We start from the raw sequence: 4,723 nt of genomic DNA on the forward strand, positions 1-4,723 counted from the left end.
CTTGGGCAGTTCCAGCAGCACAATGCGACAGCCCGCACCTCCAGAATTGCTACAGAGTGGCTCCGGGAACACTCTTCTGAGATTAAATACTTCCGCTGGCCATCAAACTTCCTAGACGATTAATCGATATTTAATAATGAATACTCAAAACGATATTATTATTATATATGACGGTAGTATCTGTTCCCGGAAGAACAGTTACCGTGGATGACCATGCAGCTTTGCTAGAAATGAAATGATAATTAAATGGACACCCTAGCTGCAAACAGGCGTTGATGTACTTCATTGGGGACATGTTGAAAATGTGTGCCCCGACCGGGAATGTGGATCTCACGGGGAGTGTGCAAGGGATAAGTCCCTGCAGACGCAGTATCCTCTGTGCCCGCGGTGGCTCAGATGGACAGAGCGTCTGCCATGTAAGCAGGAGATCCCGGGTTCGAGTCCCGGTCGGGGCACACATTTTCAACATGTCCCCAATGAAGTACATCAACGCCTGTTTGCAGCTAGGGTGTCCATTTAATTATCATGATATTATTATTGTCTGTCTTTTCTTGATTCATAGGCACTATAGTTCTCATCAGCAGATTTCTTGCCAATTTCAAGTACTACCAATCTTTCTAATCTGACAGTAAATGTCTTACAATGGACTTAATTTAATTTCATATTCAGTACTACAAATGTGCCCTGTTTTGAACTTGAAAGTCTCTGTATTGCGTATTCATGAAAATTTGTTACTTCTCTGTGTCATTTCTACCACTGCAACTGATAGGTACAAGCTGCTAAATACACACACTTTGTGATGGTAATGATGTTTGCTTTGTGGGGTGCTCAACTGCGCGGTCATCAGCGCCCATACAAAGTTCCAATTTTTACACAGTCCGATCTAGCCTTGTCACGAATGATGATGTTGAGGATGAAATGATGAGGACTGCACAGACACACACGTTTGGTGTCAGCACCGTATGAGAATGGTGGAAATTATCACTCCATGCTCCCAACTATGAGGCAGAATGTGCGCTTGTCTTAGCCCCTGGTTTCCTGGACCAACAAAAGACAGACGCACTGTAAAAATAACGTAGAATCGACACAAAAATCACCCACACTACTGCACTGCTGTGTAATGGAAAATGGATTCTATTGTTGGAAATGTTCAGTCGTCACTTCACACCTGTTTCGTCATAAATTGCTCAAAAATACTTAATTTTTCAAGTTCTTCTGTTCGTCAGAAAGAGTAGCTTTCTAAGTAGACTTGGTTGTAGCTGATAACAAAAGCAAACTGACAGGGGCACAATTTAAACAAAGAGTTGTATTAATGTCTGATGGTGATGATTATAGGTTTCATTAATTAGTGTCTTTCAAATAAGAGATTTTATAGTGTATTGTGTGTATTTTATTGGTTAATGTTGTATGTAATAAAGTACATGTTAATTTTCAACAAATGTTTGTTAATCATTTCAGCGACTGCTATCATTTTTTTAATTCATGTAAATATTAGAATTATCGACTCATATATTGAAATATCGATATTTTCGTCGTAGTAAATCGGATATATTTTACAAATTTGATACATCACGTTTCGATATTTTTAAAAGTTCGCCCATCCCATCCGCTGTAGGCCTAACGTACTTGAGGAACCAAAACAAAATGGCGCCGCCCACTGATAAAGAGGAAAGTGATGCGAGAATTTGTTTCCTGCATTTGAGGGAGGCTGGGGGAGGGGGCGTGACGCGGGATCCAGCAACGATCCATGCTGAGTCGCTAGAAGCGTATAGCAACAATGCACTGTCGCATGATATAGTTGGTGTACGCGCTTCCATTGAGGTTAGACGAGTTTGAATGGCGACGAACAAAGTGGCCGATCATCTCTCTGTGAACAAGAGTGACAAGTGGAGGCTTCGATACCCATCAGCCGTGTCAAATGGTTCAAATGGCACTGAGCACTATGGGACTTAACATCTGAGGTCATCTGTCCCCTAAACTTAGAACTACTGGAACCTAACTAACCTAAGGACATGACACACATCCATGCCCGAGGCAGGATTCGAACCTGCGACCGTAGCAGGCGCTCGGTTCCGGACTATAAGTGTCGTGTCACTAGGACCTCCCGTCGCGTAGACCGTTCGCCGGGTGCAAGTCTTTGGATTTGACGCCACTTCGGCGACTTGCGCGTCGATGGAGATGAAATGATGATGATTAGGACAACACAACACCCAGTCCCTGAGCAGAGAAAATCTCCGACCCAGCCGGATTCGAACCCGGGCCCATAGGATTGACAGTCTGTCGGGCTGACGACTCCGGACTGAAGCGCCTAGAAACGCTCGGCCACAGCGGCCGGCCTCAGCCGTGGCCACAGGTGAAATGTGACCCCAGTTAGATGTGGGGCTTAGTCGAAAATTTTACATTTGAAGTAGATTTGCAATTACTGGGACGTTATTTCATTCTGAGGCCAGTGGCGGGTCACAGCCACGATGTGCAATAACTTCACAAACGGATCGTTGGCGGACGCATGTCTTCTTTGGTTGACCAGACGTCTCGAGTTTGCTGGGACAGTGCCAGTCTTCACACAAATGTCCCATATCATTCGAGACACATCATTGTGCCGAATTTTACTCGAGAAACAAAATATGTGTAATAACATTTTTATACAATTAAATATTTGTCGCCGGCCGCGGTGGTCTCGCGGTTCTAGGCGCGCAGTCAGGAATCGTGCGACTGCTACGGTCGCAGGTTCGAATCCTGCCTCGGGCATGGATGTGTGTGATGTCCTTAGGTTAGTTAGGTTTAAGTAGTTCTAAGTTCTAGGGGACTGATGACCACAGCAGTTGAGTCCCATAGTGCTCAGAGCCATTTGAACCAAAAATTTGTCACAAACACGTTTTCTAGGAGTACAACGTTGTCGTTGTACACTGAAGTCATCAAGGGTACAGGAGTGGGCCTCCGGCTCCGAAAGCCCCTATCTATGATGTCTCGTTGAAAAGTTCGCACGCTGACACTTGTTGACTGACGGCCCAGCATTGAAATACGCAGCAATTTACGGAAGGGTTACAATTGTGTCACGTTGAACGATTCCCTTCAGTCGTCGTTGGTCCCGTTCTTTTTCCATCGTCAGAGATGACGGAGATTTGATGTTTTATCGGATTCCTGATTTTCACGGTGTTGTTGTTGTTGTTGTTGTCTTCAGTCCTGAGACTGGTTTGATGCAGCTCTCCATACTACTCTATCCTGTGCAAGCTTCTACTGCAGCCTACATCCTTCTGAATCTGCTTAGTGTATTCTTCTCTTGGTCTCCCTCTACGATTTTTACCCTCCACGCTACCCTCCAATACTAAATTGGTGATCCCTTGATGCCTCAGAACATGTCCTACCAACTGATCCCTTCTTCTAGTCGTGTTGTGCCACAAATTTCTCTTCTCCCCAGTTGTATACAACACTTCCTCATTAGTTATGTGGTCTACCCATCTAATCTTCAGCATTCTTCTGTAGCACCACATTTCGAAAGCTTCTCTTCTTGTCGAAACTATCTATCGTCCATGTTTCACTTCCATACATGGCTACACTCCATACAAATACTTTCCGAAACGACTTCCTGACACTTTAATCCATACTCGATGTTAACAAATTTCTCTTCTTCAGAAACGCTTTCCTTGCCATTGCCACTCTATATTTTATATCCTCTCTACTTCGACCATCTTCAGTTATTTTGCTCCCCAAATAGCAAAACTCCTTTACTACTTTAAGCGTCTCATTTCCTAATCTAATTCCCTCAGCAACACCCGAGTTAACTCGACTACAATCCATTATCCTCGTTTTGCTTTTGTTGATGTTCATCTTATATCCTTTCAAGACACTGTCCGTTGCGTTCAACTGCTTTTACAAATCCTTTGCTGTCACGGTACACTCGTGAAATGGTCGTACTGGAAAATCCTCACCTGATCGCTACCTCGGAGATGCTGTGTGCTGAATATAACAGCACGTTCAAACCCACGTAAATCTTGATAACATGCCATTGTAGTAGCAGTAACCGATGTAACAACTGCGCCAGACACTTGTTGCCTTATATAGGGTTGCCGACTGCAGTGCCGTATTCTGCCTCTTTACATATCTCAGTATTTGAATACTCATGCCTACATTGATTTCGTTGGCGCTTCAGTGTAATAGGACCATGTTTTGGATATTGAGAGTCCTTTATGAGGTATAACCGTAAAACCGCAAAAATATCTCTTTTGGGGGTACATTTTTACACGTAACACTTAAGCCGTTGGCACACGGACCGTGCATCTGAACGTTGAGCGTTGAGCGTGCCGAGTTTCTGACGTCTCAGCGTGGAATAGCACGTTCGGGAGTCCTTCCGAACGTGCAGAGCAATATCTGGCATGTCAGATGTTCTGAGCGTGCGTCTGAGCGTTGATCAATGAGATGGCACAACGCCACCTACGTCACAAGCACGCCGTCTCCCTTCAGCACAGATTTGTGAGGGGCCATATTGGCATTCATTTCAAGCTTATACGTATATATGCCGTTCCGAGCACCAGCAAATTGAGAATCACTGCAAAACCCCTTGTTAGCTGTGTGATTTGTTCCAATACAATAATGAGAAACATCATATTCGTGGCAAAAGAATTATTGTAACTTGCGTATAATGAGAGTAGGCTATTTGAAGGCAGCGACTCACTGAAGATCCACCCAAAACGCATTGTTCTTGGTACAAAGTGTTATAATTAAA

General features: G+C 44.1%; 1 non-coding gene across 1 annotated transcript; it reads left to right on the forward strand.

Annotated features, from left to right (window-relative positions):
* The first annotated feature begins 380 nt into the window (after positions 1 to 380).
* On the forward strand, positions 381 to 455 carry Trnat-ugu (transfer RNA threonine (anticodon UGU)). The gene has a single exon. It is a non-coding gene; the product is annotated as a tRNA-Thr (tRNA).
* Positions 456 to 4,723: the final 4,268 nt, after the last annotated feature.

The sequence above is a fragment of the Schistocerca nitens genome, chromosome 10, assembly GCF_023898315.1.
Source record: "Schistocerca nitens isolate TAMUIC-IGC-003100 chromosome 10, iqSchNite1.1, whole genome shotgun sequence".
NCBI classification, from domain to species: domain Eukaryota; kingdom Metazoa; phylum Arthropoda; class Insecta; order Orthoptera; family Acrididae; genus Schistocerca; species Schistocerca nitens.